This window comes from Mytilus edulis, chromosome 2 (assembly GCF_963676685.1).
Source record: "Mytilus edulis chromosome 2, xbMytEdul2.2, whole genome shotgun sequence".
Lineage (NCBI taxonomy): Eukaryota > Metazoa > Mollusca > Bivalvia > Mytilida > Mytilidae > Mytilus > Mytilus edulis.
Genome location: NC_092345.1, coordinates 101,129,787 through 101,142,964, shown reverse-complemented (window position 1 = coordinate 101,142,964; position 13,178 = coordinate 101,129,787). Strand labels below are relative to the sequence as shown.

Here is a 13,178-nt window from a genome sequence, read left to right as displayed (position 1 = left end):
CAAGGGGACAAGCGGGTATACAGACCTTCTAAAATTCAAACTGACCATTATTCCGTGCGTTCATCGTGTATCGTGCGTGTTGCGTGCGTGCATCGTGCGTGTATCGTGCGTGTACCAATCGTGCGTGCATCATTCATCGTTCCGTGTATTTTCCGTGTAACGTGCATGCATCGTGTATTCTTAATCGTGTATCGTGCGTGTATCGTGCGTGTAACGTGTGCTCATCAATCATTCATTCTTTACCGTGTATCGTGCGTGTATCGTGCGTTCATCAATCATTCATTCTTAACCGTGTATCGTGCGTTCGTCAATCGTGTATATCAGATAAACTGCATTTGACAAACGTTATCTCTAATTGTGTAACGTTCATACATTGCGTTTTTTTTTTATATAATAGTCGGTTATATAGCTCACCAAAGCTTATATTTTTTCTCACGGTTAAAGTATATATATATGTTCCGACTTTAAATAAAATGTACAGTCATACTTACTTTCTTGTGAACACTTAATTAACTTCATCGTACATAACGTTCATAATTCAATTCAATTCAAATCAAATCTTTATGACTTTTTGTGTAAATATTTTTTCATCTGTGAATATTTCGTGGTTATTCAGTGAATCTTGGCTGGGACTGACACATTTTGATATAATTACATGTTGTACGTAAAAACAATAACTTGATACTGACATTTCTACGACAGAAGAGTTAAAATTGGAATTTCTATTCAACTGAGCGAAATATACTGTTGGCCAACTGTTATTTGTTAAAAATATTCTGTCAATTAAAAACAAAAGTGCTTTCGCCAAATTTAGATGTGGGTAGCTCCACTAAAAAAATAGAAACTGGAAAGTATGAAAGAAAAGAAGTCAACGAGATGACATGTGTTGTAGCTCTACTATTGAAGATGAATTTCATGTCATTCTAAAATGCCCATTACATGTAGTATTAAGACAAATATTATACATTTTAATGAACATTTTAACCTTTAATTACCAGATAGCAAAAATTTTATATTTTCATTTAATAACGGCAATGTTACTGCTATAGTCGCAAAAAACACCAACAATATTTTATTTAAAAAAACTATACAAATCTTTGGTTGAACTAGCCTAGATTATAATTCTTCGTTTATTTGCTACTTAGATATTTTCAAATATTTAAGTTTTGGTAAATGCCATTATAAATATCATTTTTGTCTTAGTTTTTGATGGTCACATGCACGTCGTAATGTTATTACATTGAGAAAATGCAATATACAAGATTGTCGGGTAAATGTGGATTGCGGATTAAAATGTTAAATGTCAAACTTGATTTAACAAATTAAACTGAGGCGAATTAACACGAATATGTATATTCTCTTCAACAGTGTTTGAATTCTCTGTTCTGAATTTCATTTAAACTAAGCTAATTATGTTTTGTGGAAAATTGAATAAAAATAAACATTATGTGTACTTGAAGGCATTATTTTAATTAAACAAATATAAGATCAGGCAAATATAGCATGTATTCCTTCAGAAGGATTTTAAATTGAGGAACTTTTAAAACTTGAAATTGAATTTACAAGTTTAAGATATAATCTTGTTTTTTTTTTGTTTTTTTTTATGATAAAATAGTTAAATATATGGTATTATCATAACAAATCTTTATTTGAATGGAATAAACATGGAACACTTTCACGGATTCATTTTTCATTGTGTTCATGGTTGCCTATCAATGACACCGTTTTTAATGTATGTCTAAAAGATTATTATCCGAAAAAAATAATCCCAATAGCACGTTGTTAACTAGGTTGGTCCCCTCCGTAAAACATTCAGTATGCCTTCGGAATATACAAATATTAAGGTATTGTCAAGAATTTCAATGACGGCCGGGAAACAGACTAGTGGTTAACCTTCTATGATTATTAAAGAATGACGGATGTTTTATTTCGGTACGTCTAAACACTGCTAAGAATTCCTTGGTACACTAAAGCCTTGACTATACAATGCCACTAAGGACTAAAAGGAGTGCTGTTATATGTATTATTTTTATATATATCATTCTAGAGATTGATATTTAATGCTTAAATTTCAAATTTTACAGATAAAAATCATAAATAAACGAGATATTCAACATTATTTAGACACGTGCTGGTTTTTCTTTGATATGCCGAAAATCAATGAACCGATTGACACGTGCCAAATAACATAACAACAGATTAAACAATCACGATCTTTTTATCTTAAGTAATTTAAAACAATTGTATCGAAAAGATTTATGCGTCAAATATTTATAATTATATGTGTTGTTCTTATTCAAAATGATAAAAAGGACAAATAATTTTGCTTGTTTCTTTATTTCTTTCCCAACAAAATTGTTTGCCATAGGAGCACGACTTTGATGTGCGCTAACTTATAAGTAAGAGTTTGGTCAGCTTGTTAAAATGTTAATGTAAGATATACGAAGACAAAAGGAATATATATATTTATAAGTGTTTTGTTTTTTATTTTAATTCCGACAAAGACGCGTTTATATACAAATGGTTTCACTAAAAATATGAGTAAATTCCGAAAATCATCATAAGAAACAACTATGTAAAGTTTCATGAAATGGATAAGCGGTTCTCAAGTTACAGTGCGACATGTGGACGCCCGGCAGACGGACGGACGCCGGACATTTGTATACCATAATACGTCCCGTCAAAATGTTGACGGGCGTATAAAAAAAGCGTAGTGCGCCCGTATGTCAGAAGGAAATCTGATTTGTATGTTTTTTGTCGAGTCTTCGACTTTAGTCTAACAAGCGAGACTTAGCGATCCTACATTCCGTCGGCGTCGGCGTCGGCGGCGTCTACAAATATTCACTCTGTTGTTAAAGTTTTTGAAATTAATAACCGTTTCTTAAACTATCCTGAATTTCTAACATAACTTGGAAAGAAGCTTGTTTATGATCATAAGATAGTATCCAGAAGTTTTTAAACATTTATTAGATTCATAAACTGTCCTGGGTTTTTACCAAACTTGGACAGGAGCTTCTTTCAATCAAAAGATAGTATAGTATTTGATTGATTTATTTCCTCATTTTTTGTTGAGCCTGCAATTAACAGAAAGAATAGGCGAGACACTGGGTTCCGCGGAACCCTTACGATTTTTTTTAACAAATTGTCTGTTTAACATATTGTATGAGATCATTTATGAAATAATGACTGTGGTTTGTTTATTACTCACTGTTGAAGGCCGTATGGTGACTTATGGTGAAAACTTCTGTGTCATTTTATTTCTTGCGATGAGTTGTCTCATCCCCAATCATACCACATCTTTTTCTTGTTATCAAAACTTTTAACACGTACTTTCAAAAACTTAAAGAACGATTGTACGAATATGTATTGAAATCTCGTAACCAGCATGTTCATTTGTGGACAAGTATCATTTGCGAATCTATAAAACACGTATTCGAAATGGTGATTAACTGGAAACCACTAAGTATACCAAAATTTGTGAAAACGCTACACGAACAAGTCAAGCGGACGACGGACGACGACGAAGTGATACCAATGTACGAACACCAAATTTGTATGCCGGCTCGGAAAAACCGACATTAGATATATTGTTCTGTTGACAAATTTATTATTTACATGAAATATTTACAAAACACACTTAAGAAAATACTTCTTCGTTCTGAAATATTTTTTTCCAGCAACAATTCATTTATTAGTATCCAACTTTACCGATCTTGTCGATTAAACGTTAACACAACAGATAGGAGGATTCCCGTGTAATCAGTTATGTAATTTGACACATGTAAAATGGTTCATTGATTTTCGGCATATCAAAGAAAAACAGGCACGTGTCTTAATAATATCGAATATCTTGTTTATTTATTATTATTTTTCTATAAAATTTGAAAATTATGCATTAAATATCCCATAATATGAAAAGAAATTACATGTAACAACATCCCATCTAGTACTTAGTGTCATGTTATACGTTCTTAGTGCACTAAGGACTCCTTATCAGTGTTTAGACCCTCCCGTGGTTTTTTTTTACCATGGGGTGTTTTTTATTCTGTTACTGAGGAAATTTACTATTCTTTGTGAATCCATATGACAAAGACTCTGTTAAGGATAAATTTTGTCTCGTAGAACAATCGGTAGTTTTTTTCCATTTTTTGTTCATTTTTATCGGATATAAAAGATTGAAAAATACAAACAATTAATTGAAGTTTCGTATGCATCTATCAAGACCAAGCAATTTTTGATTAGTATAAAGGGTTGCCTTGGTTTTATAGCTCAAAACGGTATCATTCATTTTGCTTTACATCGGATTGAATAATGAAATAATAGCTCAGCACACTTCGGCGCAGACCAGCACACTTTGGCGCAATGGTGTGCGATGGTTTATATAACGCGGGATACCTCAATTAAAGTCTACATATGTGTAATTATTATGAGCAGTATTTTCGTTTCAATGTCAGTATATAAAGCATTTACTATAGTGTTATTGTCTATGGATGTTATAGTTCAAGTTGTTGCGTACTAATTGAGAGATCGTCCTATTTGATGTTTTGCATGTGGAAATCATTCTTGCTTCTACATGTTTCCTTACTTAATTTGTTCTTCTAATGAGATCCTCATTTACCATTATTTAATCATAAGAATAGTGTGTGGACCCGTATGTATTTAGGAAATGATACTCAATCGTACGTAAAAACAAATCTTTCGTATATTTCCCGTTTCACAGTCCTACATGTATATTGAATTTTAATCACAACTCAGTAAGTTGATACCAGCGCGGGGTACATGTATGCTTAAACCTCTTATTCTAGATGTCAGGTAACTTTCTTGTGTTTATGTTCATATGCTGGATTGCTGTCTGATTGACGAATACCGGTCATTTTATATATATAGATTTTTTTTTAAATTTTTTTTTTGGGATGCACCCAGTTGCACCTTTTCATTTAAGATACATTTCCGTGACGTAACCTCGAAAGATCCGTTTAGAGATTTTCTGAAAATACAATGGTTTTTGCCTTATTCAAAACTAAAACATTAGCAAATATAACTGGTGGCCTTCGGCTGTCAACTGTTCTTTTTCGGGTTGTTGTCTCTTTGACATATTCTCGATTTTTATTCTTAATTTTAAAATAATTTAAAATATGATTAACAATTGTCAGTTCAAAATACATTTAACAAGTCAGTGCGTTGATACAGGTTATATTCTACTGAATTTACTATATCCGTTATTATTGCGTAACATATATATTATACAAGTCCTGTGTCCAGGTGGAAATAACGGGCCCGTAATAACAATATGTGATTTGTATGTCAGGTGAAAGTGACAACGGGTGGGTATGTATACTAAAATGTTTATCGTCTTCCATTATACATGAGGGTGTGGATGGGGGTTTATAGAAGGAAATTATAGACAAAAAATAAAGAATACAGAAAATAATCAGACAAATATATAGAAAAAGAAAATGATGAGGTACTAGAAATGAATATACATGGAATAAAGAATGATCGGCAACAGGTAAAATGAATTATAGAACAAATTGCCTAAAATTATAGAATACAGAAATAATCAGAGACATATAATGAATCCCCATTCAAACCCTCATGATCTAACATTTAAAGCTTTAGGAAAATTATGAGCATGCGATACAGTTTTAGACCGACAGTGATTTTGTTTTTACAAAATCAATCTGTACATGTGTATATGTGCCAAAAAATATATCTTCATGTGCTAAATTTAAAAGGGTTTAAATTATTCGACATTTACTTAATATTTCGGTTTCTTGGACCTTTCTGTCTTTTGAGCAGACACCCTTAACATTTTATGTTTCAAAATATAAAGATATGCAGATTTCGGTAAAGAGATAAGGAATATCTTCGTTACAAAATTGAGTTCTTACTACATTTGTGTTACAATTCTTTGTTAATAATTGATTTTTGTTAAAAGAAATTGATTTTAATTAAGAAAAAACCGTATTTTTGTTGAATATTTATCTAGTTAAAAAAGTGGTTAATTTCTTCATAATAGTTGGGAAAAAAAATCTCCGTACGGTATGACTATCAAGCCACATGTTATTTCTAAAAAAGAAGGACATATGCTCTTAAGCTAATGGTTAAATCTCGAAAAAATGCATCTTTTCCCGATATTTCACAGTTTGACGTCGCGCAAAATAACATTTACGGCATCAATTTTTAATATGTCGATAAAAAGAACGAATTCTTCAATTATTAAGCAAATAAATTTCTGTCAAAAATCATTATATAGGAAACTATTATTCAGGTCATATAATATGTGATAAGACTGATAATAAAATACTAATTCAATGTCATGCAATAAGGTTTAAATGCTAAAAGTTTTTAGAAGAAAGAGTTTAATGTCTACTTTTTAAGATTAATTCTGCGAATTGTTTTTGTCTGCAAAAACATCAAACAGAGAGATGAAGAGAATCACAAGTAATTGAATAAAATGGAGGATTGAAATGGAGAATGTGTCAAACAACAATCCGACCTAAGAGCAGAAAATGGTGCGTCTAAACACGGCTAAGGACTCTTAAGTGCACTAATGAGTTATAATATGCTACTAAGGACTAAAAGGGGTGCTGTACAATTCAAACAAATTTCTTATCTAGATAGAGATTGATATTTAATGCATATATTCAAATTTAATCAATAAAAGATCACAAATAATTATAATTGAACAATGCCTGTGCCGGTTTTCGTTAATTTTTCCGAAAATCGCTGAAATATAAGACACGTGTCAAAAACACTATTACCTTAAAAAATAAAAAAAATAATTATTTGGATAAGAAAATTACCCTGACATTTAGATATATTTACCATAAAAATATGTTTTTAAATTTGAAAAAAAATCATTTAACATGCATCGGTTTATGAGTAAATGAAAAAAAATATAGAAAATTGTTAAGCTGTTTCGTTTTCAGGAAGGAAAATAATGTTTGCATCGAGAAAAATAGCCCCTCCCCTATAAATGATCATTAATTTACCTAAGTGGGGGCTTAAATTTCGACACCGATCGCGAGGCCTGACTGCTATAAACAACAGATTACGAACAGCAAACAGGGGATACACCAATTGATATATATGAAAGACAACGACGGACACGGACACAAAATGATTGCACTGATCGAATAATTTCAACTACCATTGAGATCGATTTTTCAAATCTCCTTATCAAATTAGACATGCATTTTAAAAAACATTGGGATATCTATTACCGTTTGGTTTCAAATTGGAATTAAAAATTGCATTTTCCCAAAGAGTTCTTGGTAAAACCCCGAGAATCTCACCTCCTAGAAATTTAAAGTGTCAGGATGTTTGAAGATATGTATGAATTTTTATACTTGAAATTGTATAAGGAATATAAACAAATTCAGTATGTTTACTGTACAAACAAACAACAGACATCAATTGTGTCTTATATTGTTTAATTCATTTTTACTGGGAGAAAACTTTGATTAATTGATTATTCAGTGGTTGTTTAAACGTCCAGTGGCAAACATTTCATGCATATTCAGGACGAAAAGTCGTTTCAGAAGTATATATTGAAGTATACAAATGTTTAAATTTTCTAATTATTTGGTAAATGTCATTTTCTTAGCTAGTTCTAATCTAATTGTACGAATCAAATTTTTCTGAAAAAATAATATCTTTTGCTCTAAATTAACACATACGAATCTGATAACAATGGATAGTATAAGGAACATTGTAACTTACATAAAAAAAAAGAGATTATGATTGTTTAATCAGTTGTTATGTAAGTTCGCTCGTGTCAGTCGGATCACTGATTTTACTGTCCTGTTGATAAGTATACATGTAGAGAACTACAAACATTTGCAGTGCATGTTAACATAAAAGAATCAATTAATTTCTGCTATGCTTGTAGTGAATACGAAAACAGCTTACAATACTTTTTTTTTTTTAGATATATACATATATAATCGTTTATAAAATTTATCCGTCAAAGTGAGAAAAAAATATATAACATGAAAATAAGAATACATTGATCATTCATTTATTGCAATCAATTATATCAAACATGTAGTTGAAATAATTTTTTAGAACCAGTCACTGTCTGTAGAGATAATGCGTCGGACATTGTATGCATAAAATATAATTTAGATTTTTAACTGTATGAAATAAAATTAGTAAGGGTTTCGCGGAACACAATGTCTCGCCTTCTTTTGCCGTAAACTTGAACTCTCGGGCTGAACAAAATCAAGACACTATATTTTGATTGTTAGGAACTTCTGTCCAAGTTCACAAATATTTCCGATACCAATAAAATCTCCAATTTTAATTAAGTTATTTGAATCTGAGCTGTCAAACTAGCATATTATCTATTATGCTGGTATCGGCAAAACATCAACAAGTATTGCCTTTAATTCAAATGCATATCAATTTTAAATACTATTCTAAATAAAATAGCTTTGAGAATCGTGTAAAAAGCGTTCGTTGTTCATTCGTCAATGAATCATTCAACGTGCGTGTATCGTGCGTGTATCGTGTATTTATCATTCATCGTGCATCGTGCGTGTATCGTGCGTTCATCATTCATCATTCATTTTGCGTTAATCCTCCGTGTAACGCTCATCGCTCATCGTGCGTGTATCGTGTATCGTGCGTGTACCGTGCGTGTATCGTGCATTCACCGTGCGTGTATCGTGCGTGCGTGTATCGTGCGTGTGGTCAGTTTGAATTTTAGAAGGTCTGTAGCTATCTTATGGCCAAAAAAGTGGAACGATTTAATAAGAAAATTGCCAGAAGGCAACGAAAGAGTCATTGCTATCTCTGTTCAAACCAAGGATCGACAAGTTTGTATTATCAACTCATACCTACCAACTTTAAATACAAACTCAGTAATAAAATATAGGGAACATTTAGATATTATCAAATTTCTTATACAAAAGTATTGCTATATGGATTTCATAATCTGTGGGGACCTAAACGGAACCTTACTCAATTCAAGGCATAATCAACATGATAGAATATTAAAAGAGTTTGTCAAAGACTATAATCTACATCAACTAGATGATGATGATCACCTTCACTCTTTCTTTCATCATAATGGAAAATCTACATCTAAAATAGACTACATCCTGTCATCAAATAGCAACCTTATCCACTCTATTCAAACTTTCTCACAAGATGCAATAAATTTATCAGCCCATGTACCAGTCAAGGCTCTTTTAACACTTCAAGCCGACAAACAAAAACAAAAAAAAATCATCAAATTTCAGCAACGAAGTACTGCATAAAACAGAATGGGAAAAGTGTGTACCAGCTATTTACAGTGAAGCAGTAAAAAAATCATTAGATCAAAATAAAAATCGAAAAGTAACAACAGAAGACCAAACAAATAATCTAATAGATGCAATTAAACAAGCTGCAAGGAAAACAATTCCGACAAAAACTTTGAAAATCCGCGGCCCAAGACTAAAAGTTTCACAACATGCAAAAAAGTTGCTTACGATTAGCAAACAGAAACACAGGATATGGGACCTTCATGGGAGAAAGAGAGGTGAGGACACTTGTTTTTTGGAACTGAAGGAAGCAAAAAGAAACGTAAGAAAAAGACTTCGGCAAGAAAGAGCAACTGAATGTAAACATGGTAAAGAATTTTATAAAAAACTGGAAAGTGAACCCAACTCTAAAAATTTCTTCAGATTAATACGCAGAAATACAAACAGCACTAAAGAACTTGCTACAACCATACTATATGATGATCATGAACTCACTGATCCTGAAGAACAAAGAGAGGCAATGGCAAAATATTTTCAAAATTTAGCAACACCTAAGGACGATCCTGATTTTGATGAAAAATTTCTAAATAACTGCCAATTCCGCTGTGAAATTATAAAAGAAATCTGTAGCTTATCTGATTCTAGTTCAGACAAATTCAACCCCACCGAAATTTCTGAGGCAATATCAAATCTGAACAATGGAAAGGCATGCGATGAATATGGGCTATCTGCTGAACACTTCAAATCTGCTGAAGAGGTTGTTGTTCTGTATCTCGTTTCTCTATTTAACCAAATATTGGCTGAGAAAAAGGTACCAATCCAATTTAAAACCGGTATTCTTAATGCAGTATGTAAGAAAAATAAAGATGACAAAATTCTTGATAACTACAGAGGCATCACCGTATCATCAATTATAGGAAAATTTTTTGAACATGTTATCCTTCAGAGAGTGCTTCTGAAATTAGATAAACAATCAGAGTTACAATTTGGCTTCACAAGTGGCCTCTCACCAGCAATGGCAGCACTGCTAGTCTCTGAATCGGAACTTATATCAAAAAAACAAAAATCTAAATTAATTTTCGGACTTCTGGATTCACAAAAGGCATTTGATGTTGTTCATCATGATATTCTTCTCGACAAGTTATTTGACCAAAATATTGATCCAGATATTTGGGAAATCATTTTTGATATGTACAACAACCTTACCTCTAAAGTTAAATGGAAAAACGGATTTAGTAACAGCTTCCCTGTACGGCAAGGAGTCCGCCAAGGAGGAATTCTATCCAGCCATTTGTACAAACTGTACATTAACGACCTACTTACAGAACTTGAAGAGAATGGTATGGGCCAGTACATCGGCACAAACTTTACGGGATGTCCAACCTGTGCAGATGACATTATACTACTGTCATCAACTGAAGAAGAAATGCAATCTATGCTAGATACATCTAAAAGATACTCAGACAAACATAGATACAAGATCCATCCAACCAAAAGCGTTACAATTAATAAGTATAGTAACTCAAAAACAACGAAGAGTGAAGTTCAATTCAAACTCGATGATAAAAACATGCCATCAGCTAAACAAGGTACACATTTGGGTATCATCAGAGCAATTAAGGACCAAAATAAAACAAACATCCAGGACAGAATAAGCTTAGCCAGAAGAACAGCTTACTCTCTTATGAACGTTGGAGTACATGGTACTAATGGACTAAACCCTAAAACTTCCTATATGATATATAGAGTATACGTTCTACCAAGACTACTTTACAGCCTGGAAGTTCTGCCACTCAATAATGGGGACATTAAGTTGCTAAGAGATTTCCATGTGAATTTTTTGAGACAAATACAAGCTCTTCCTTCACGTACAGCAATTTCAGCAGTATACTTACTCGTGGGTGCTCTCCCCATAGAGGCAGAAATTCACAAAAGAGTTCTTAGCCTCTTCCACTCTAGTCCAAATAATTATGACGTCTTGAAAGGCTATTATAATTTTTTTCTTTGACGCCTTACATCGATGTAAGGCGTCAAAGAAAAAAATTATAATAGCCTTTCAAGACGTCATAATTATTTGGACTACTTCCACTCCATCTTTTCATCTAACAACGAGAATCTAAAAAAGGCTCTAGAGAGGCAATATGTTTTTTTCAGGGATTTAACTGTATATATTTTTTATAATGTTATTTTTAAATAGTTATGTTTTCACTGAATAATTAATTATTATAAGGGTTTAACCAACCAACTATTGGAGGAAGTTATAGAGGAAAGAAGAAGTTAGTTAGTTTACTAAATAGCTAAAAAATAGTGACGTCGTCCTCCTTCCCATGTAGCACCTGTCTCGTATATTTTACTTACATTATAATACAATTCAAAACCTTTTAACGATAAAAAGACAGTTAATTATTTGACTATTTCTCCACAGACAAATCTAATTTTTCCGCTAATCAGTTTTCTTTTACAACATAATTTTAGGGCAAATTAGTCGTGATATCAAACGTCGAGATGACAAAGACAAAAAATAAAAATGTAATATCCCGGACTCGCCCAGTATCTCCGGAAATTATCAGATTGCATGTGGGGGCAGGAGTATTTTGAAAATAGATAACTCAGCCTTGATAATAACAAAAATAAATGGTTTGTTCTGTGGTAGTTTGAAAATAAAATACTTGACTTGCAATGTATTGAAAATAAATAACTCAGCAGGTCTAATCGAAAGTATGAGATGGCACCAGATTCTTCATAAATTCATTTTTTCCCCCAAATGCCTCATGTAGGAAATTTCAAAATCAAACGCTTGTCTCCATATCAAATTGTGTTCACGGTGAGTGCCTTGCAAGAAGCAAGTTCTATTTTCCCTCCCCTCAGATGTAGCCCTGATTTTTCGGGATCAATGTTTCTTATTTATTTGTCTTTTGTTCACTGATTGCCTTTCTGTATTCTGTTAGTGATGCATTCCTTTTGTAATCTAGTAGTTTTGTTATAAACTTGATCATGACATGAGTTTAAAAAAAACCAGCAGCCACAGACTTAACTATGTGAATTTCCTCTTTTGCTTTATCATGCACATTGGTCTAGCTTTTGATGTTGTCCCTGGAAACTTAAGTCTTAAACTGAATTTATACATTTTGCTTTGAGACCAAAATATTGTCAAAAAATGATTAAAACAAAACTTGCATTTTCAAAGTTATAAATATGTCTTCTGAACACCCAGAAAGCATGATTTTGCATCATTTGTTCTATAGCATCTTGGGCCTTCAGTGACTCCAAAACCCTTAAAAAAACAAGCGCTGCTATCTAATTATAAAAGCCAGAAATTGTGTACTCTTTTTTGGTATAAAAGTGATAAAATGATGTTTGAAAATATTAAGATGTTCCACCTTATAGATGTCAGCAAAAGCTTCTAACTGATAGACATAGACATGTTGTCATTTCGAATCTTAAGTGAAATACAGTGTGTAAGACTCTAAGACTTATAATTTGCAAATATGTTTATGTATAATAATAAAATAGTCCCAGATCTACATATACTAGGATACAAACAGCTCGTAAAACCGCGCCAAGATGACATTATGGGAGCATAGCATCTCAATCTGTAATCATTGACAAAACAGACTTAACCTTTTAAGTTCAAATGCATCTGGTGTCTTTTTTTCTTTCTAGCGCATACTTTCATTAGACCTCAACTGCACTCACTTGTAGTGAACTGAAAGAACTATTATATAGTTATTCAACTAAACGGCAAAGGCTAAAAGGTCAATGTTAACCTGAGACAGACTGATCTGCAAATGTAACTTGACGTTGACTATACTTTTATCATATTTGGTTTTATCACCTCTTCAATTTTTAAATAAGTTTTGGATTTCGACATATATATCACCGGAGAGACACCAATTGTCGAAATTTTCATCTGGTGCAGACAAATGG

The 13,178-nt window shown here is 32.3% G+C and overlaps 1 protein-coding gene across 1 annotated transcript in view; it reads right to left on the bottom strand.

Annotated features, from left to right (window-relative positions):
- Positions 1-11,765, bottom strand: part of LOC139513687 (actin-related protein 5-like) — a 33,019-nt gene extending 21,254 nt beyond the window's left edge. The window contains exon 1 of the mRNA XM_071302397.1: positions 11,610-11,765. The gene's annotated coding sequence lies outside the window, so the exon portion shown is untranslated. The remainder of the gene's footprint in view (positions 1-11,609) is intronic.
- Between the last annotated feature and the right edge of the window lie 1,413 nt (positions 11,766-13,178).